General features: G+C 36.4%; 1 protein-coding gene and 1 long non-coding RNA gene across 2 annotated transcripts in view; both read right to left on the bottom strand.

Moving 5' to 3' along the window:
• LOC123311362 overlaps window positions 1-22,987 on the bottom strand; it is a 1,278,848-nt gene that overhangs the window by 254,569 nt on the left and 1,001,292 nt on the right. The gene's annotated exons all lie outside the window — the stretch shown is intronic.
• Window positions 11,278-15,058, bottom strand: LOC123311379. The gene is made up of 3 exons (XR_006537478.1): window positions 14,992-15,058; window positions 14,491-14,601; window positions 11,278-11,371 (listed from the first exon to the last, which is right to left on the bottom strand). It is a non-coding gene; the product is annotated as an uncharacterized LOC123311379 (long non-coding RNA).

The raw sequence follows: 22,987 nt of genomic DNA, 5'->3' as shown, positions 1-22,987 counted from the left end.
AGAGGGTTTTGCTGCAGTTTTTCAGAGTGAAAGCAGAAATGAACGGAATATTTATGAAATATATCAAAGACCACCGGCTCGTGTTTTGCATACCCTGAAAGTTTTAACCAATAAAATTGCATTAATCTTGGGAAGATTATTACAATGAAATGAAGAATTTCTGCTCCCCTCAATTCTCATTCTGATAAAAATTTTTTTTTTGAGCTAACGAAGTCTAATAGGATATCCTATTACAGGGGGAAATTTTCGACCCGAACGAGCCTCGAACTCGTAACAATACAGTTTTTTCATTTTGGCATAAATATAATTTATATCGAGCTCATTTTCCATTATTAGGAATGATGAGACAGAAAAGGCCAATGGTGTGACAATGACGACATCAAAATTATATAAATTACAAATAGATATGAATATGTTCCCATAATTTCAAATTTCAACGTAATATTCGTAATGTCAGATGGAAAATGTTTCAATAAATTCTACTAAAATCGATTGATGGTTTTGAATTTCAATCAACCATTCCTGATTTCCCAAAGTTTTCAAATTTGAAAGCAATACTCCTCTGAGCCTTCTATCGTCCGAATTATTCACGAGACTACGAGACCACTGCGAGACTCTCGTACGAGACGAGACCGAGAAAAGTCTCGTCTCGTCTCGTCTCAAGAAGAGACGAGACGAGAATCTCGAAAACGAGACTCTCGAGGGCATCACTACTTATTGTGGACTTACATCTATCGCTAATGCCTTTGCTGAATGTTTCCTATTGTGAACCGTGATGCACATGATAGGTACAATACTGGTGCTCAGGACGCGATACGCATATATTCATTAACGCGGGATCTAATAATTTATTATCGTCGCCAAAAAGCTCTCCAATAAGCTTACATCGGGTCTTGATGGTATACCAAGTTTTATTGTAAAAGATTGTATTTACGCACTGTCGTATCCGTTGTACCATATATTAAATCTCATCTTGAGCAAAGCCACTTTTCCTGGGTCAGCATGGATTCATGGCAAAGAGATGTTGCACAAGCAATTTGGCTGTATTTTTCCAATATGTTTGTGAGGTGCTTGATTCTGCTGGTCAAGTTGATGCAATATATAGAGATTTTTCAGAAGGCCTTCGATAAGGTTGCACATGATGTACTCTTATCAAAATTGCGCAGTAAATTCAGCTTTTCTGTTTCGTTCATACTTGGTTGATCGTCGTCAGTTTATCCAGCTTGAGGGTATGCGGTCATCTGAGCTTATACCAACATCTGGGATACCCTAAGGGTCTAATCTTGGACCACTGTTGTTTATTTTGTTCGTGAATGATCTGATGGATGACCTTGGGTTGCCGCATCTGATGTTCGCGGACGACTAGAAATTATATTTTGTAATTCGGTCACTAGAGGACTGTATTCGACAATGTGGTAAAATGGTGTGAGAATAATCGTTTGTGTTTAAATATTTCGAAGTGTAGTGTTGTTACCTACACTAGGAAAAGAAATGCGTTGAAGTGCGATTATTTCGTCGGGAATCAGGTCCTTGCTCGTGTTGACAGAGTGAGGGATCTCGGCGTCATCTTCGATCAGAAATTTTCTTTCATCCAACATATCTCCCAACTTATTTCATCTGCATCAAGGACATTTGGTTTCATTCATAACTCGACCTGACAGAAATCTACATCGGCATCGTATGGTTGAGTTATGTGATACTGTCGAGCTCTAACAAGAGCGAAACCGGTCTATCGCTACTCACCATCGATCTCGGCACGTTCTTTGTGGTGTACTGAAGGTGTAGATTTTTGCCAGTCCGAATTATGAAGCTATCTTATATGGCCTTATGGCGTCAATCTGTTTCATTTGGTTTCATTGTTCGCAATGGCAAATATTTCACTAAAACTTCGACATTCTTCAATCTATTTAATTCCTTTATCAGAAGCAAATTGAAGTATGGTAGCATGATTTGGCGTCCAATCTATTTTTGCCATCAATACCATATTGAGGCCATTCAAAGAACTTTCATGAAATTCTTGGTTTGGAGGGGGGATAAAGTTTATCCACCAAGAGGATTTGACCATGGTGTATTGTTGAGCAGACTCAATGTGATTTCGCTGAGGGGTCGGAGAAAGATGTGCCTTTGATTTCATTACAAGCTACTGCACAGCTGTATTAACTGCCCCTCTATTAACTGCCTGGAGTTTCCGCGTTCCATGACCAACATCCCGTGCTGTGGAGCTGTTCCACCTGCGTACGCCGAGGACCAATTGTTCAATCAAATTCCCAATTTGGTTCATGGAGTCCGTCTTCAACTCGATTGCGAGAGAGTGTGACATTCAGTTTGACACTTTGGAATTTATTATCGAGAGATATGAGTTGGGGTTGGGTTGAGTTTTTTCAAGCTTTGTCAGTTTATAAATTGTGTGTTTTCTTTTTTTTTTCACTGTTGAACGAATGTCTGCCGTTTCATACAGTTGAGCTTAAATATGTGTATTATATTAAGGATAAATAATTTAAACTTATAACTCTATAAATATTTTATGACTTTAGCCTGAGGGCTTTCACACTCCTCTACAGAGGAAAATTCACTTATTCCAGATATGTCAGATATCAAGAGGATTAAGCTCTGTTGGAGCCCTTTCCAGGTTTTCGGGCTCGTGGTGGTGGTCGGGTCCGGGTCGCTCCTCGGCTCCCTGCCGTCGGTTAGAGTCCTGCTTCACCCGCACTTCCTGTCGGGGCAGACGGTGTTCCTCTGAATTTCCCATGTACTTTCGTATAGTTCTCGCCGTTCCCAGCAGTACCACCTTCTGCATGACTCTATAGATATTTTCGTCCAACTGAAGTTTCCTCAAGTTCTCTAGTAGTTTCTTCGGTATCGGGCCTGTAGATGATATGAAAATAGGGATGGTCTCGATATCTTTCAGCTTCCACTGTCTCCTGGATTGTTCCTCGAGATCTCTGTACTTTGAAATTTTTTCAGTGTGCTTATCTAGAAGATTGTTATTATTTGGAATTGCCACGTCGATGAATAGTGCTCTGTCCTTATCCTCATTGAGCAATATCTGGTCTATTGTGAGTTATTTTCCGGTCAATGAGAACCGTGCGATCCCAGTAGAGCTTGCGATGTTCATTTTCCAATACAGCATCCGGATGGTAATTGTAATAACCGACCACCACCACCAGCCCGAAAAGCTGGAAAGGGCTCCAACAGAGCCTTTTGATATCCTTTCGATATCTGGGATAAGTGAATTTTCCTCTGGAGAGGAGTGTGAAAGCCCCAAGGCTAGAGTCATAATAATAATAATTGTTTATTCGGGCTAATACATACCAACGATGCTTACATACGTCAACAAAAAATGACCAAAAAATATATTATCTGCAAATCAGAAAAATCACAAGGAAGGAATTCCTCTATTGAGTAAAAGCATTTTTGCAGTAAATACTCTTTCACAATAATATTAAACTCCCCTAATGAAGCCATCTTTACTGTAGTGGGCAGCCTATTAATAAATTTCGGCCCGTAATACGTTACCCCACATTTTACTTTATTGATCCTGGGGAAGTCGGTATATATCTGCCCTCTTTGACGTGTACAATGATCATGAACTTCTTGGTTTGTCTTATATACACCCACATGAGACCTCACATATAACAAATATTGAAATATATACAATCAAGGGAGTGTGAGAATTTTTTTCTCTGAAAGTATTTTTTCAGTCATCTCTGTAACCAAGTTGACTCATTACCCTGATAGCTCTTCTCTGTAAACCAAATAGTCGCTTTACGTTAGGATCATGGCCCCAACACAAAATTCCGTATGACGCCTTTGATCCTATATAAATGCATGATAAACACTACACAATACCCTACTAGATACCACTCCAGCCAAGGTCCTCAATGCATAAATATAAGACGATACCATGAGACAGACGTTATCTACGTGAGAGATCCAAGATAATTTACTATCAATGTTAACACCCAGGAACCTAAGCGGACCCTCTGCATCTATTCCCTCCATATCCCTCATTGAAAAATACATAAACTTTGTCTTATCTACATTCAACTGGAGCTGATTGCTGTGAAACCAGTCTGAAACGACAGAGAATGAAATATTCATATTATCCAGAAGTTCGATGGATTTAGCCTTTTTTAATACCGTTGTGTCGTCGGCAAAAATGATGTAGTCAGCTTCGTGGTCACTGTTTGGAAGGTCATTTATGTAAATAATGAAGAGAGGCCCACGAACTGATCCCTGGGGAACACCATCCTTAACATCACACATTTTAGACATATTACCTCCATGCTCTACACACTGTTTTTGGTCTGATTGATTTTTCTTGCCTGTTTTATGCCCAGATACTTGTATGTGCTTCCTTCTTTTAATGCTTCAATTTCTGGACCTTCCTTGAGTTTGAATGTACCATCTTCTATTTTCCCTCTTGTTATGTTCAACGGTCAACATTTTTCTAGTCCCAACGTCATTTTGATGTCTTCCGAGAATCCTTCCACCATTTTCAGCATCTGCATTTGTTTTTGGTAGATGCGAAGAGTTTCATCATCCATGTAAAGGAGATGATTCAGTTTCATCAATGTTCTACTGCCGCTCTTGATGGCAAATCAATAGTCTGTAGGATCCAATCTATGGGACAAGGGATTCGGGAATATGCAGAACCACAGAGGGTTCATCGAATCTCCTTGGAAAATTCCACGTCTTATCGGAATAGGTCCTATTGTAAAGGAGCCATCTGCTGCTTTGATTTGAAGATTTGTATGCCTGGTTGACACGGCGTTTTTCAGGAATTCAACAATATTGGGATCCAGCTTGTAAATCTTCAAGATCAAGATTGAAATAATATTTCCGACCTTATGTCTGATTGTTTGTTTTGATTTTCTTCCCGCTGAAGATCGCATTTTCCGCGCTTTTTCGGGGCAATTTTTCGCTGGTGTTGGCGTGCTGATTTGTTTGAATCGTGATATCACGTTCGTATTTTCCTTTCATTCGTAAAATCGTTACTTTGTAATAGTTTCGAAATTGTTCATTCATAACCTCAATTTGGGACAGACAAAGACTGGATGTGCTGTGGATTCTGAATATTCCGCAATGTCTGGGGTTTGTGCCGAGTGCAAAGCTCAGTGCTCGTTCAAGGATCCACCAAGAAATCCGGCTTTTCATGTGATTGGTGCAGAATAGTCAGATGCAAGAAGTGTTCGAACATAGGATCTAGTGAAGTCAGGGCTATCTCGGCATCAGGTCGTACTATTCCATATATATATATATATATATATATATATATATATATATATTTTTTTTTTTCACCATCTAGGGTTCTGGTTACTAAGAGGAACCGGGTCATATCTGACCAAAATTCTCTTAGGTCGTTGTCAGGAACATTCTCACAATCCTAGCTGTCCACAGGATCACTTCCTTCTGTGCTATGCTAATGAGGTTCAAATCAAGTTCTAAAGATTGGGTATTATCGACTAAGTGGCTTTCAACAAGTCCGTTGTTGGTATTTTTAAAGGGGAGAATCGAGATCGTCTTCAACTGATACATTTATTTCATTTCAAATGCAAGATCGTGATATTTGTTCAGTTTTTCGGAATACGCTCTACTGATGTTGTCGTCAGCTGGTACTGTTACATCTATTATTGTAACTTTTCGTTTTTCTTTGTCAAACAGTATGATGTCAGGTCTTTGAATGTTGTCTTTGAAATCAGAGTCTAGTTACTATATGAATCGGTTTAAGGGTATATCGACTCAAAAAGGTATAAAGAAAACTCTTTTTTCTGTAACCAAGCTTTCGCAATTTTTTTATTGCTTCATCAGGGTTGCTAAAATAAAACATGAAAGCTCATAATTTACATCACAATCACAACAAATGTATCTTACCGAATTTGAATTTTTTACCTCTAATCTTACATCTATGAAGAAACATTTACATTGAATTGAAATTTCAATTTTTTAACTATTTGGATCTTCGTATCAACACTTTATTTTATTCTCTATATCACATCTGTCCTGTCATTCTTCATCCCGCTTCAAACCATCTCTGTCAGTTCTTCTTCTTTCACGATGGTGGTCGTGTCTGTGAATTTATGTGAGGTGCGCCCTCTGCCTGTCGCGCCAGTAGGTAGCAGTATACATTACTTAGTTTGTTTGTATCGGACTTCTTATTTATGGGATCCTTGTGTCTATTTATCTGGATCATCTCTTGTATCAATCGTCTTTGATAATTTCTTTCAACTTTCAGCACTTTCACGCCCTCGAAGTCAATTCTGTGGTCTAAATTTTGTGCATGCATTGCTAATGCACATCTATTTCTACTTTTTTTGATGTCTGATTTATGGAGGGCCATTCTGCTCTTGACCCACTGTGAGGTTTGTCCAACATATGCTTTATCACAGTCTTGGCAATTTAATTCATATACCACTCCACTTTTTAATCCTATTGGTATGGGATCTTTTAGTGTACTATACAGTTCTTTAACCGTTTTTAAGTTGTACGTTGCCATCTGAATGTTATAATTTTTGAATGTTTCCTTAATTTTCGATGTCAACCCTGGGATATTTGGAAAAGATACATAATATTTTATTTCATTGTTGTCCTCATTATTTTGTGCATTTATTGTCACTGCTTCACTTGTTGCATATAGTAACTTTTTTAACATGTTCTTTGGGTAAGAATTTTGAGTAAGGATATTAAAAAGGTAATTTAGTCCCTCTTTCAAGTACGTTTCACTACATATCTTTGTTATTCTATTTTTCATTTCTTTGATAAAATTGATTTTTATATTTATCCCATGATTTGAGTGGTAATTTATGAATTTATTTGAGCTTGTGCTCTTCTTGTACCAATTTAACTTGATTTCATTTTTTTCTCTATGTACCATTGTATCCAGGAATGGGACACCTTGATCACTGTTTTCCATTTCCAAAGTGAACTGCAGATCTGCACAGTACGAGTTTAAACATTTCCATACATTGTCAATTTCAGTTTCAGGTAATACCATTATTATGTCATCTACGAATTTCTTTATCAATTTAATTATGAATTTTAATTTTTTGGAACAATCATCTAGTAAATCATCCATGACATACTGTGCCACAATAGGACTGACCTTTGACCCCATAGCACATCCAAATACCTGTTTGTAAAACTTTCCTCGAAAGGTACAATAGTTGTTACTCAATACATATTCCACTATCTCAAAAAAAAATATATATATATAAGGAATGCGCCCCCAATCTGAAGAAAATCTTCGAGGTAGAAGCTAGAGTTACTTCATTAGAAAATAAAATCCGAGAGGTTCAGGATGAGACCAAGAATTTTTTTACTTTTGCGGATACCATGAAGAGTATATGCGAAGATAAAGTCGTTTAAACTATTTTTTCAGGGTTCATTCGATGAACTTAAATTAGAGATCTCTTTGGTCAAAACGTTAATTACCATGAGGTCAAAAGTTTCGTCAATAGATGCCCCCGACATGAACACGGTTCTCAATGAGATTGAGGATAGGAAGGATAGGGCCCGGAATATAATTGTCCATAATATTGAAGAGTCGAATTCTAACATGATACGGGAGAGAATAGAGGATGATAGAGAAGAAGGTTGATGGAATTGATGTCGTTGGTCAACAAGGAAGATGCTATGGAAAATGTTGTGAAGGTGGAGAGGTTGGGCAAACGGAGCGATAGTAAATCACGTCCAGTCAAGGTGATATTTTCTGATAATGAGGCTGCCATGGCTGTGTTGAAGGCTGCGAATAGTTGGAGAGTGGGCGGCAGACGGATGTTATCTATACGGATTTCTGTAAGGCGTTTGATAAAGTTAATATCTCTTTACTGCTAAATAAGCTGAGGCATTTTGGTTTTTCTGAAATAATGGTGTCTTGGTTTGGGAGTTTTTTTATATGGTAGAACTCAAGAGGTCCGTTTGGGTGGCGTCTGCTCCCGTCTTATAAATGTAGCTTCGGGTATACTGCAGGGTGGGCACTGTTCGCTTCTATTCTTCCTCATTTTTATAAATGACATAGTACTTTGTTTCTGGAGTAGTGAATGTTTGCTGTTTGCTGATGATTTGAAGTTCTACAAGGAGATCACTTCAGAAGAGGATATGCTGTCGTTGCAGGATGATTTAAATAGATTGTGTCAGTGGTGCATAGTAAATGGATTGTCCTTGAATGTGGACAAGTGTAGTTATACCAGCCTTTATAGAGGAAATAGGAAAGTTTCATCTACTTACTATGTTGGGAATGTGGATCTCAGGTATCTAGAGGTAATAAAGGACCTTGGAATTTATTTAGATGAGCACTTGAACCATATGAATGTGGTAGTGGTCAAGTCTTCGAAGGTTCTGGGAGTTGTGATGCGGAATTGCAGAGATTTGTCGGTGGAAACCTGCAAAAGAGTATATACGTCCCTCGTTGTATTCTTGTTGGAGTACTGCTCTATGGTATGGGCTCCATATTATGGAAACAGCAGCTTAATTTTGGAGAAGATTCAAAATAAGTTTATAAGGTTCTGTCTTTTTAAGCTTCACTTGAGAATTCCAGCTGACCATGTATATGAGGAAGCAAGATCAGTGCTACATATGAGGAATCTCCATGATAGGCGTGTGCGTGGAGATTTATTGTTTGTCTACAAACTCCTGAATGGCCAGGTGATCTGTCCGGAACTTCTTGCGAAAATCTCCTTCAATGTTCCGGGACGTTTACTGAGAGCAAACCGATTATTTTTCCTGCCCCGTCATGGTACCAACTATGCAATGCACTTGCCTATTGAGAGGACGCTGAGATTGCTTAATTTAAAGAATCTTGATATTTTGGGTATTTCTTTGCCTCACTTCAAGAGACAGGTTGAGGATATTTTTTAGTTTTGTAATCTTGGTTTTGTACGGGTAGTATACAATATATTGTATTTTCTTTCATTATTAAGGTTAGATACTATTATCTGTAATGTTGTCTGTTGTAATGGGGTTGATCCCGTATAATCTATAATAATAAAAGAGGATCTATGGTTTACTTCAAAATGCTTTATTGTTCGAACGATCGCACCAAATTGGACAATTCTTTTTTTGTTGTGTTTATTATTGTTAGGGCAAGGTTTATATAACAACATATTCCAAAAAAAAATTGTACAGAACAGAAAAAAAGGCATTCCTTTTTCTTACGACCAATCGAGCAATCACGATGAGTTAGTTATTATTATCTACCCTAGAAATAATTTAATTGGCAAAACTAGGTTTGCCGGGTCAACTAGTAATAAATAAATAAATAAATAAATCATCAAGAGCCATTCGTAGGTGAGGAATCGAATGTTTTCTTGTAGTGTATGTAGGTACGCAGCGTAAAGATTACTTCGCTTGGAAAACGCTTGATTGCTGTTAACTGAATCAATTATTAGTTGTTCTTTGCACCCTAGGCTGTTTTTGGTGCATCCTTTTTGTTGTATGGCGATGATGTTATTCCTTTCACAATTCGGTTTGAAATGCACGATGTGATTAATTTGAACATCGTTGGAAGACATGTGATTGGGCCGGTACTCAGATGGGTCTTCTGTATTCCTTTGATCTTTAGGTAACAGGTATGTTTTGCCATGTGTAAAGAATACTGACATTCTTTCAGGATTTTCAATGATATCATCTATTGCGGAGGTCAATTTGTCATGCATGATATAAAGTTTCTTGATCCAGAAGTTCTGCAATCCATCAGGCCCAGGTGTTTTCCAGTTGCGTAGTCCTCTGATAGCTGATTTTACTTCTCCAATTGTGATCATGTCATGCTGCATCGGCTCATATTTTATAGCTTCCTACTTTTCATCTTCATCCCATCCGGTATCTCCATTGAAATGAGGTTTCGTTGATAACACGACTCTACAAAAAAATTTTTGTTCTTTGTCCTAACGTTTATACTAGGATTTTCCGGTTGATTATGCACAAAAACGAAAAGAAAATAACTTTTTTTGATATAAAGCTTGCTTTTGTGATAGTTATAGTATTAATAGTCGTTCTTCATTTTTTTTATAATTTTTAATAATTCGAAAACATCGTCCGATGAGAGTGGGGTGTTTATGTTTACAAGGTGCCACTAGAGGGCACTCGAGTCATAAACAATGATCAGGTGTTGTTTACTAGCTCAGACAAACTTCAAATATCGTCAAGAAAGTGTAAATACGATGCTGATGAATTTTGTTTTATATGTGGTCAATTTATTATAATTCGTGACGTGAAATATGAATTAAAGACATCTCACGTTCTCTCTGAAGCCTATGAAGCATATTTTGATTTTCCTGTTTGAAATCAAGACAAGCCATGGGCTCCACATATTGCTTGTTTTTATTGTAAATGCTATCGTTGAATCAGTCTCCTAAACACAGAAGCAAACTTTTTCATGCCATATGTTTTTTTTTCGTCTAAGTAGGATCTAAACTATCGAAATTTTATGCTTTGCAGTCAAAGTCAAATTTGGTGTTGACCCGTGTAATTGTTCGGTCCAGAATTGTTCAATGGCTTTCTTCACCCACATAGCATGGGATATTTGTCAAATATTTATGAAATATTTGTACGCAAGGTTTTGAATATTTAATAAATCTTTCGTTGAAATATTCATGAAATAAAGTTATGTCCGACTTTTTCTCACATTGAAATATTTCATATATAGATTTTTGAAATATTTTCTACAACATTGTGTGAAATCTCTTCTAAAGATCATATTGATATTACATGGAATATTTACGCAAGATTTCTTCTAATTGAAGAAAATGTTTCCTGAAATCTTCAGAGGAGGTTTTCGAAATCTTCCAACGAGGGAGTCTGAAATGTTACGAAATATATTTCTGCGATATTTGTGTAAAATTGCTGGAATCTTTCTAGAAATATTTTTGGAAGATCAATATGCAATAATGGGAAATATTTCCATGAAAATTTAGTAAATGTTTTGAATTATATCAAGCGTTATCTGACTTGAAATATTTCTGCAACAATATGCAAAAAAAATATCTTGCGAAGTTTCTGAACAACATTACGCAAGGATAGCTGAATAACTTGATAAAATACATGTTCCTGAAAAATTGAGCAATACTTTGAACATATATCTTCAAACTAATACCAAATTTTTGAGGATTTGTATTTTATAAAGTTCTTTACTAAATATTGTTCAAAGATCTCGCAAGATATTTTTTTGAGGAACATTATATTTATATGTATAAGGTTTTCCTGAAATAGTATAACAAGGTTATATTTGTAATGAATAGATAAAAACCAGTTAAAAAAATTTATTCATTTTCCATTAACTATATTAAAATATGTATCAATATACACGAAACCTTTATCTTCGTCATCAGGATCTGCAGATAATTGAAACGAAAATTGTCGTTGGCTACTGGCATTCCTGGAATAAATATATTTTTATGATTTTTCAGAAACAGAAAGTTTCATATTTTGTCAATTTAGGGTCATGAAAGTTCTTCTATGAAGAATTGGGGTAATTATCGCAAAATTGGAGGAAAAGTAATTAATATGTACTCTTCAGAAAATTAATTGAGCAGCAGTAAATACGGGGTCTTTATTAAAGATTGTTACATAGCATTTGGCTTCGAATGATGCTCCTTACTAGAGGGTTTTGAACTGAATAACATCATAGAATTTCGAAATTGACGCCAACTGGTGTAAAAATTATTTATAAAGAACCTGTCAGTACTAGATAATACTACATTAGTGGTATGGAATATTTATAGTACTAAAAAGATACACTTTACTGAAATATGTTTTCTTCAACTTGTCAAATTCCTGACCGGTGTGATTTTTGCTATTAGAACAAATAGATGTTAACAGAAGATTATATAGTGCAAGTCTCCAACCTCGAACAAATTCAGCAAATCGAAGGCAGTTTTTTTGTTGTAAATATGCCCGGACAGAGCGATCGGTAGTTTAAGTTGCGCTATTTTTCCTTCAGAAAAATGTTGAAGAGCGTGACCTTAATTTCGGATATGACGTCAGTGATGATGTTTTCAAAGGACAATTCTAATTTTTTTATGACAACTCTTAAGTTACACATTCGCACCCAAATATTATTGTGAACTGGTGTAACATCCATAATCATTGATGAAAGAAAATAACGGGAACTTGGACGCAATTTATTCTCTAGAATCCAACTACATAGCCGACTTTTCGAAGGGGTTTCCCTTCTTCTTCAAGGGCTAAAAAACTGTTACAAATCGTGAAAAATATAAAAGAGTAACTAGGCACAGTACCTGGGATGGAAACTTCTAGAAACTACGAACTAACTAGAGAGGTTAGAAAATGATCATTACGGGCAGAGAACTTCGTAATATGTCTTCAGCGTCGAACGAGTGCGTTCGGGAGAATGTAGAGGTGATTTAAATTGTCAAATGAGAGGACTATGAATAAACAACGTCATCTGGCCGCTGTGGGAGGAAACTATTATGGATGTACAAATCGAACAAATGGCAACAATATAAACAATAATAATAGAGTAGTCTCCAGGTAAAAAGACCCATATAAGTGGAGACACAGTGGGAAGATAAAGTTAAAACTTATATACTAATTAATTAACATGCACTAAGATCTAAGAGAGGGTTGTAAACTACGCTAAGATTACCGACGTCACCCCTGAAATTCACGGAATTGTTGACTTTGATAAAAATCATTTCGCTTACTCTTCGTTTGTAATAATTCGGTTCGCTATCTAGCATCTCAGCATCGTCAAAAAGAAATTTATGTACGGTGCTGAAATAATGCGAAGACAATGCTGTCTTGTCGTGGTTTAGAATAGATTTACAGTCGTATTTATGTTGTTTTAGGCGGTTACACAGGCGTTGACTAGTCTGGCCAATATAGCATCCATCGCATCCGGAACAGGGGATCTTGTATATTAAATTGGATTTAAGCAGGGTGGGGGTTTTGTCTTTGATCTTTGTGAAAACATTTTCGTGGTGTGTTTGTTATAGAAAGCGCAAGTGGAGCCGAATTTTCTGAAAATTGTGTTAATTCTATTGGATAGGGATGGAACGAATGGAAATTTAAAATATCTAGGCTGAGTTTGGTGATCATCTTCTCTATCAGGGGGTCTAGAAGGTGTGTAAGATGACATGTAATTATTAATGGTTCTGTTAATTATATAGTTTGGGTAGTTATTTTTGGCTGAAATTTCTCGTTTGAGATTATCATGTTTGAACCTATCGTCGCTCAGTGAGGTAGCTCTCCTTATTAGATTATTCATGACGTTCAGTTTGTGTTTTATGCAGTGATTGCTAGTGTAATTCAGGCAGCGGTTGGAATTTATCGGCTTATTATACCAGTTAGTTATAAGTACATCCATAATAGTTTCCTCCCACAGCGGCCAGATGACGTTGTTTATTCATAGTCCTCTCATTTGACAATTTAAATCACCTCTACATTCTCCCGAACGCACTCGTTCGACGCTGAAGACATATTACGAAGTTCTCTGCCCGTAATGATCATTTTCTAACCTCTCTAGCGTCGCTACATCGATGGGAATAATTGTTGCGTTGATCTACACCTCAGGAAGTTTTTAGTCCTGATCGATAATATCAACATCGACGAATTCTGTGTTGTGGGAGGAAAATCTCACTACTCACATGCATCGCATGACCGTAGTTTCTAGAAGTTTCCATCCCAGGTACTGTGCCTAGTTACACTTTTATATTTTTCACGACTTGTAACCGTTTTTTAGCCCTTGAAGAAGAAGGGAAACCCCTTCGACACGTCGGCTATGTAGTTGGATTCTAGAGAATAAATTGCGTCCAAGTTCCCGTTATTTTCTTTCACCAAATATTATGTTTTTATTTCATATTCTTTTGTTCGATCTTTCAACAAACGTTGTGACCCACAGAACGACAAACTAATGAATATCCTCGCTCTCATTAATTAGTCTTATTCAACTCTTTATATGACAGAAAATGATTATCAAGAATCTCGTGACATGTTTTGAAATAACCGAGTTATTTCTTCGAGTTGAATCAGATTCCCTCGTTTTCGAATTACTCGATGTTTGTTGAATATCTTTTCAACGACAAGAAATAAGACTTTGATATTTGGTACATACTTAAATGTAACTTGATTAAACATTCAGAAATGGAATTAAAAAATCGAGAGGATAACCACTATGTGAAAAATGTACATTGAATTCGGAAATCAAGATGATTTCGACGATGATTTCAGGATTTCGAATGATGATTTCGGGATTTCGGATGATGATTTCGGTCTTCAAAAGTACATCGATTTCGAAAGTGGTTACACCATCGGAAAAAATTAAAAAAATTTCGATAATGTATCAAATTACAGTATATTCCTTTACTTAAGAAAGCGCCGTTTAAAAATACTAATCAACCTGTGCTAGTATATTTACAACAAAAAAACTGCCCCTTTTCACAGAATTTGTTTGAAATTCACAAAATTCATTCTGTTCTGAGAGTGAACTGACGAAAAGCAAAAAATCTCAGAATATAAAAAAATTATAAAACTCACTTTTTATTCCGTCCACCATCTGAAGTCATCCAACCATATCCGTATGGGTAACACTTTGTATTATTTCGGCATCTGTCGCTTCTTCATATTTTGTCCTTATACCAAAAGCTACTGCAAAACATTCATAGTATGAAGTATGAATAGTATGATACAACTTCAATCAAATGATATAATTTGCATAAATAGGTGTACAAATAACAAAAAATGAAAGAATACTAGTACAAATCCATAAAACATGGAATTCATCACCTCCCAATCACTTGTTAAAATAGATATTTCGAAAAGAATAAAGATTAATTCGAAAATTCCATTGAAAAGATTCAACCTCTTGTTCAACCTGGTTGTGGTAAAGTAAGACCTAGGGTGAAACAGTTGAATTGTGATGAAAAATAATAAAAATGAACATAAACAAATATTTCGGTGACATTATGGCACAAATGGATAGATTTAATAACACGTGTAAGTAGATGGAAAACGTTAAAAAGGAAATAAGTTACTTACCAAGAATCAAGTGGTAATCAAACTGGAATTTATTTCGTTCCATATCAATACACATGTTAGTCTCACACAAACACACAAAACGATCGAGACAACGCGCAAACTGATGAATTAGCAGAGTTAATGAAACACTTTTCTTAAGTTATAACTTGTAATATCTCAGATACAACTCATACAACACATGAATATAGCACACACTGAAAGACGCCGCGCCATTCATGATTGACATAGACTGACTTACATCATTTGTCTGAACACAGAGTTATGTCAGATGGGGTGCGTTCATAAGAATTGCTTAAATGATATTCAACACACCCCCTCAATTCTTATATACTAAGAGTTACAAATTTATATCAACAAACAATAATAACAAAAAATATTATGCACTCTTTTGAGATATAACAGAGACTTAATAAAAAATATTACATTATTATACATTCATTTATGGTCATTGGAACAAATGCCCAACATTTCTACAAAATATCTGAATTTTGGAGCTGCTAATGACTTGGTAAAAATATCAGCTACCTGTTCTGAAGTTGGAATATAATTGAGTTTAATCTTATTTTCAAAAACACATTCTCTTACAAAATGATGCTTAACATCTACGTGTTTGCTACGCTTAGTTTCAAGTGTGTTAGACATTTTTATACATGACTGGTTATCTTCATAGATGTTAACAGGGAAAACATTCTGATTAAGAATTTCTGAGAGTAATTGACCCACAAAGACACATTCTTTTACACATTCTGATACTGCAATGTATTCAGCTTCTGAAGTACTGAGTGAAACTGTTGCCTGCTTCTTTGATTTCCAGAAAACAAAGTTATCAAAGATTTTTATTCCGTAACCTGAAATGCTTTTCCTGTCATTTATATCATTTGCATAGTCTGCATCAGTGTAAGCACTTATAATTTGACTGTTCAGAGTTGCTGACTTCACATATCTGATACCAAAATTTTCAGTCAACTTTAAATATCGTAAAACACTCTTTAAATGTGACCAGTGTTCTTTTGTATAGCAATTTTGAAAACGACTGAAATAATGTATTGAGTAACTCAGATCAGGTCTTGTTATTAACATAACATACATAAGGAATCATATAAGTTCTCTATAAGGTAAGTTTGATTTTTCAGAGTTTAAACAATTATTATTTCTTAGATTCAGTCTTGGAGCAATGGGAATGCTCAAGGGTTTACCATTTGTCATATTAAATTTGTTCAATATTTTTCTAATTAAATCTTTCTGGTTAAGAAATAACATATTGTTTGATTTCTCAATGGTTATCCCCAAAAATACAACAGTAAAACTATCTTGACATATCGGTGAAAGATCACACATTTCAAATTTCAACATTAATTTCTGCTTGAAAACTTGTAGTTTTTCCATGCATGAACTAAATAAAATTATGTCATCAACATGCACAATTAGGTAAATATCATCATTGAAATACAAACAGGGATCTGACTTGGATCTTTGGAAGTTCAATTTTAGCAATTGAAAATGCAGTTTCTGGTACCAGCATTTAGGTGCTTCTCGTAGACCATATAATGCTTTGTTGAGTTTACAAATGTACTCACTCTTTGGATGTAACTTCACTTCCACACCATCAGGAATTTCCATGTATACCGATTTAGGTAAGTCACCATTTAAAAACGCACATTTCACATCTAATTGATTAACGAAGAGACGTTTTTCAACACACAATGACAGAAGAACTCGGATTGAGAGCATTCGCGCCACTGGCGAGTATATTTCCGCACTGTCACATTCGCCTTGTTGGTAACCACGAGCCACGAGTCTTGCCTTTCTGATGATTTCACCATTTGGACAGTCTTTCTTCTTGAAAACCCATCTTGAATCTATCACCTTCTCACCTTGTGGTCTCCTAACAATTTCCCAAGTTTCATTTTTATTCAGAGCATCCAGCTCACTTTGAATTGCTTCTTTCCATCCACTGTCTAGTGAAATTGCTTCGGAATAGGACTGGGGTATGTCGGCGTCAAGACCTGTTAAGAGTGCTGCCATCATACTTTCATCATTGAAGTCAACTTCATAATCCATGAATCGTTTTGGTTTTGTTATCTGCCTTCTTGGTCTCTGAATCTCATTAGAAAGTTGTTCGGTGACAGGACTTTCAACTGCCCCATCCGATTGAACACTGTCTTCTTGTTTGTTGGTGCCTACTACTTCATTCCTCTCTTCTGGAAGACTCACTTCTCTGAATTTCTCCTCAACTCCTGGTACTCCACATTGGGTTTCATCGAAGACCACATTTCTCGCTGAAATAACCTTTTCTTCTTTTGGGTTCCACAAACGATAGCCATTGTTTGTGTAGCCCACTAGAGTCATTTTTTGACTTCTGGGGTCCAACTTATTGGGTCGATCTTCAGACGGTATGTGTACATAGCCTATACAGCCAAAAACTTTTATTTTCGACAGGTTTGGTTTTTGTTTGTACCAAATTTCAGCAGGTGTCTTGTTAACTGGTAATGAAGAAGTTGGGGTGCGATTGACGAGATATCCTGCTGCAGCTTCAGCTTCCTCCCAAAATGTCTTCTGTAATTTGGCTTCGAAAATTAGACAACGAGCTTTTTCCAACACTGTTCGGTTGAATCTCTCGGCTACCCCATTGTGTTCTGGAGTACGAGGGATAGTATATTCAATCTTGATACCTTTTTCTTTGCAGAAGTTCTTGAATTGATGGGATACATATTCCCCACCATTGTCACACCTCAATCTTTCTGGAAGAGTCTTGAATTTATTTTCCACAAGAGATACATATTCTCTGAACTTTTCAAGGGCCTCGCTTTTATTTTTCATGAAATATATAATTGTAAAATGGGAGTAGTGATCTATAAACGAAATGAAGTAACGCTTACCATTATGGCTAGCTGGGTTCAGGGGTCCACAAACATCACTGGAGATGCATTCAAGGATATTCTTTGCTTTCCTTTCCTCAGGTAAAGACTTGAAAGGTTTTCTAGTTTGTTTCCCCTGGAGACAGACTTCACAAACTTTTTCTGATGGGAAATAAGATGAGTGACCCATTCACCTATGCCATAATTCCTGTTCTTCTGACGATGTTAGACTTGCATAATTAGTTGGTATGCACATATCTACCACATATAGACCACCCTGCAACTGACCAGAGATCAAAGGAATGTCATTGCTCTTCTTCACAACAATCTTGCTGTTCTCAAATATTATTTTCATTCCTTTACTTTCAATTTTCTTCACAGAAAGGAGATTATGAGTAAGATTTTTGCATACAAGAATATTTTCCAGCTTGATTTTCAAACCTTTGTTAGTTTCTAAATGTAAAGTTCCCTCTATATTGGCTTCTACACAATGTCCTTCTTTTGCCACTTTAATGGAGTGCTTCACTTGCTTTTTGTTAGTCAAAAACTTTTCATATTCACTCTTCACCAAATGGTTTGTACAGCCTGAATCAACTACAAATTTCATAATATTTTCTTTGTTTTCTACCTTTTCATTGGATAGACATGTAATGAAAGAAATTTCATCATCTTTTTCAGCCACATTTACCTTCGTGAATGTTTTCTTGTTTTCCTTTATCCTTCGACATTCCGACTTTTTGTGACCACGTAAACCACAGCCATAGCATTTAAAAGGAAACTTTTTCTTAGATGTTTTCTGTCCACCGTAGAATGCAGTACTTGTACCTTCACCATTTGTTCCCTCACCACTTGTTGCGTGTCTCTGTTCTTCAGCAAGTAACTTGCTTTTGACAAAATCTAGAGTAATTGTATTTCCACTCTGCGATAGCAAAACATCTATTGCTGTGACAACACTTTGATACTGAGGTTCTGATATGGATGCCAAAAGTTGTGATATCACTTCCATATCATTTATATTTCCACCAGCGTTCTTGAGTTCAGCGATCGTTTTTTCAAATTCCACAATATATTCATTCAAAGAACTGCCTGCATTGTACCTCATATTGCGTAATTTCCGTTGTAACTGAACTTGGGACGCTACTCCGCTTTTTTCATATGTGCTCTTTAATGTATTTATAATTTCCCTTGCCGTTTGCTTGCTTTTGATCATTTCCAGTACATTATCACAAAGGCATTGCACGATTAGGTTCCTGGCACGAAGATCTGCCTTTTTCCACAAAGCTAGTTTGGTTGCATCAGTTGGGATTTCCTCGGAAATTGTGTTCAGTACTTCATGGTACTCTAATAATAGCTTCATACGAAATTCCCAATTTCCGTATCCTGTTCCGTCGAATGGTTTAACTTTGATGGAATTTTCGGTAGCCATCTTTTAAATTTTTCGCGTTGCCGCCAATGGACGTATCACCGCCGAACCACACAAGTCGTTCAACTTAGAGAAAAGAAAAATCACCCTTTTCTTTTATCCGTACACAGTTTTTAACGTGTCTGGAATTCTGGGCACCATAACCTGATGAATTAGCAGAGTTAATGAAACACTTTTCTTAAGTTATAACTTGTAATATCTCAGATAAAACTCATACAACACATGAATATAGCACACACTGAAAGACGCCGCGCCATTCATGATTGACATAGACTGACTTACATCATTTGTCTGAACACAGAGTTATGTCAGATGGGGTGCGTTCATAAGAATTGCTTAAATGATATTCAACACAAACGACAAAATCAAAATGGCACCAATGAATGCTTCCTTGTTCGGCTTGCGCTTCTTCGAATGAAACCCAAATCCCAAATCTCACGTACTGTCGTTTCTCGTTTCTGCACTGAGCAGCTGGCTAGAGTGACTAGTGATCAGCGTTGCCGGGTCCAGAAATTTTATTCCCCAGTATACGGTATCCAGAGTACAGTTAATCTTTACTATGTTGAATTACCTAGATTCTGGATTTTTATTTTTATCAAGCCTTGAGAAGAACGGATAGAGAATATCGACTTCTGAAAGTGCTTGTTAAGTTCATTTGTATCCAAGGAATGAAATAAATGAAGTCAGTTCCTAAAGACAATATGATTAAAAATAATTCATCTACTTCACAAATTATTTATTACTTATAATGATTGAATGCCGGTTATACAGTTACAGATAAAAGCTGAATCCAACGTTGAACCCAATTCAACTGACTGCCTGACAATGACAAAATAGAACTGAACTGTCCAAAATTACAATGGATTCAACTTTGAACTCGGTTTGAACCTTAACTGTTGAATGTAAAACCGTGGCTTAGAGTAATTGAAGATAGTGTAATATATGAAATAGAACAGATTTCTGGACATCGGAAAATAAATCTTAGGAAAATTTCTCTAACATGGCATCGCTGCTGATTCTATCGGGGAGGATTGGGAATGCCGTGTCGACGCACACTAGTCTAGTCGAGAGAAGAGCGCGTTATTTGAAAGTACACTAGGATACGACGAAAATTTGAAGTAGGTGAATGTAATTGAGTATCTCCGAAGTAATTCAAGGGATAAAATGAAATATAAATTAATGCTACTCTATACAATATAGTTTCAATAGAATATCTATAGACGAAATTATAAATTGTTGAAGAAACAAGGTATAGACTATACCGTCAAATATATTCATACAGATAGATATTTTGTTGATGTTATTTGCTCTTTCGAAGTACTATAATGACTACCCAGTGCGAAAAGAATAATAGCATATAAACAATTTTTTCTTCACACATTAAAAAGACAGTAACTTAAGACAAGAGGAATGCTAACGACAAAACATTAAATAAAAAGTCAGTAGAATATTTCACGGATATAACCCAAAATATTCCGCACAAAAATCCGGAGATGTGTTGAAATATTCCTGCAGTATTTCTTATATATTTATTTAAATATATGAATTCTTGTATGAAAACGTTTAGGTGAAATTAAAATACCAATATCTTATATCTAAAAATATTTCCTGAAATATTTCATGAAATATTAACAATTTATTTGGGCTTCCACTTCATCTTTCAGAAATATTGCGAAGAAATATTCTGGAGCGATTTCTGAAATATTTATTGTAGCATTACTTGAAACGTTAATGAAATGTTCAGTTGCATTATGGGTACTTTGGAAGACAAATAAAATATTTCATACATATTAGCAATCTTCATAAAAATTATTTGCCAGCCAATCTTCCAAAGAGCATTCAGTAAGATTTCGGAATGAAAATTGATATAATTTTTACACTTTCAGCTTTTCATCGAAAATCTTCCACTGAAATATTAGTTTAAGGTTTTTTTCAATGTATTATGTAGACGAATTAGAAATATTTAGTTCATATTCCTGCAAATATTTTTTGAAAAATTTGAGAAATATTTCTCACAAATATTCTGATTCCTATGGATATTTATTTTCCTGAAACATTGCAAAATCTGTCATAAAAATTTCGTAGAATATTTCATGAAACATTTATTACATATCATGGGATTATTCTGCCAATCTTGCGAAAACTTTCTTGCCGTAAATATTCTCGGAACCTTTCATAAATATTCCAATGAAATCATTCTTGAGAATATTTTGAAATTTTTCACTGCAATATTCCATGCTGTGTGGGTAGTGACAACTTGCCATTTTCTCTATCAGACGATGTGAATGACCGGTAGAAAGTTTCTTCCGACTTTTCGAATGAAATATTGTCTCTTTTCCGGCTATAATTGCTCTTATATCTCCTCAGGCGTTCTGCATACAGTCTGAACATTTGCTTCAGAGTGTCTCGTTCTGTGGGTGTCCTGTTTTTATCCATGATTTCTTTGGCACCTTTCACAACCTTTCTTCCGCGATTCCCATTCAAGTACTCCGTCGTCCAATGTCTCTTCGTAGCCTTTCTGTTTTATGTTGAAGACGAGTGTAATTTCTGCAATTTTGGACCATCGTTGTTCGTTCGGCGAATTTTTGCTCCTATGGTTTTCGATATTGTTAGCGCGGCACAGTAAAAAACGAAATGCAGATATTCCAATGAACTTCCGTTCTGTAGGTACTCAGATGAAATGTCCTTATTCAAGATGTCGATTATGAGTGACAGTTTCTTGGATGTATTGAGTCGGGGAGGTGCTATTCGATGAAGAGGATCTGTTCCTCAAGTTCCGCAAAGTAAATACTCATGTCAGAGTCAACTTGTCGGTAGAGCTCTTCCCTATCGTCCTGGTATTCAGGCTCACTTGCGTTGCAAGATAAACTTTCAGCGTCAATTTCTTCTAGTTGTTCTTGCCCAGGCATGTGAATTTCATCTGAGATGTTGGTGTTATTCTCTATTTCTAGCGGACGCTGCAGATCTTCTTTAATTGCATCGATTCGGTCCATTGGTATTAGTTCATTTCTCAAAATTACACGGTACTGGTCTGCCACCCATTTTCAGTGACAGATTTGGGTAGGCGTTGCAGAATTCCTCATGGAGCCTTTTCCTATAGTTGTTCCTGTTCTGCCCTAGTCCCGTGATGGAGTTATATATGCGCACAATAGTTTCATACATGCACGTTGTCCACTTCATGCGCTTTCTAACTAACCCCGCTTGTGTGAGCACTGGACCCCACTTGGGTGAGCACTGGCTAAATATCCTGCGCAGCACCTTCAGCGGTTCAAGTCTGCAATTGAATTGGACTCGTTGGTTGCAGTTGGTACTTTGGAGCTGTAGTTTCTTTTGCAGCGGGAGCACGCTTCCTCAACATCCTGCCACCGACATCCCGCATGCTGTCATATTCAGCGCCGGCTCCAGACATGCCCTGACGATCCCCAGGCAGCGACTTGTTTCCGAGGTTTCTCGTTATCACCATTTCCATAGGTTTGTGCTCCCCTTTCTCGATTTGGGTGAGGGGTAGAGAAATGGGAGCAGAAAGAGCACCCCTATGAAGGGGTATTATTATTGTTATTATTATTATATAATATACAGCCTCCGAAACGCGCATTCCGAATTTTGATTAGTGAAATTAGTTTCAGATACTAATGCCCGTTTTCACCAACGATCCCTAAACATGCCCCAATCTAAGTATTCCTTAGCTTTAGGGAGTACCTAACTCTACCTTTAA

The sequence above is a fragment of the Coccinella septempunctata genome, chromosome 4 (genome assembly GCF_907165205.1).
Source record: "Coccinella septempunctata chromosome 4, icCocSept1.1, whole genome shotgun sequence".
NCBI classification, from domain to species: domain Eukaryota; kingdom Metazoa; phylum Arthropoda; class Insecta; order Coleoptera; family Coccinellidae; genus Coccinella; species Coccinella septempunctata.
The sequence above is the reverse complement of the archived record's forward strand: the minus strand, read 5'-3'. Positions and strand labels throughout refer to the sequence as shown.